The 763-nt window shown below is 50.3% G+C and overlaps 1 non-coding gene across 1 annotated transcript; it reads right to left on the reverse strand.

The window, feature by feature from the left end:
* Positions 1 to 219: 219 nt before the first annotated feature.
* Positions 220 to 293, reverse strand: GNI_225650. Its single transcript has one exon. It is a non-coding gene; the product is annotated as a tRNA-Pro (tRNA).
* Positions 294 to 763: the final 470 nt, after the last annotated feature.

Genomic DNA, 763 nt, shown 5'->3' on the forward strand with positions numbered 1-763 from the left:
TCTCCTAAAAACTTGTGTGCGAGATGATGGAGAAGAACTATCCGTCTCGCTGCCCCGCAGCGAACTATACGAGTCATCCTGCAGATCACCATCCGCGCTCGAACTGGTTACCAGACGAATGCACCGAGTCCCGACCGATAAGCCCGCAAAGTGAGAGCCGTGAATCCCAGGCGCCTCGACCACAGTCGACGCCACCCAGTCTTCGACCACGTTATTGACGGGCTGTTCTGGGAATCGAACCCAGGACTTCTTCCACCCTAAGGAAGAATCATATCACTGAACCAAACTGAACCAAACATCCAACTACTTTGTTGTCAATTTTGGGAACATCTAACTGCTTTGTTGTCAATTTTGGGAAACCTGAACCACGTCACCCAACCTGCTGTCAATCCCGGGAAACCCCAGCTCTCCCGACCGAAACCACGACAACGTTGCGAACATCGAAAGCATTCATAATGTGTGTCTGCTTGAAATCGAATCCAGTTCGCCTCGATGGCAACGAAGCATTCTGTCACAAAACTAAGGATCTAACCTAAGGGGGATTGTGAGGTAAGGATTAACACCTTAGTGACAATTCTGTCAATGAGTCACCAAATCGCAGGGCCCAGAAGGCTAATAGACACGGATATACAACAATTCGCAGACACTTTAGCTCAGTCGGCAGAGCGCAAGACTTCTAATCTTGCAGACGCGGGTTCGAGTCCCGCACGCGGTAATACCAGGTCCCAGTTGATGCAACTCGTGGGTTGGCTCGGATCATCTT

Source organism: Gregarina niphandrodes, assembly GCF_000223845.1.
Source record: "Gregarina niphandrodes unplaced genomic scaffold scaffold00214, whole genome shotgun sequence".
Taxonomy (NCBI): domain Eukaryota; phylum Apicomplexa; class Conoidasida; order Eugregarinorida; family Gregarinidae; genus Gregarina; species Gregarina niphandrodes.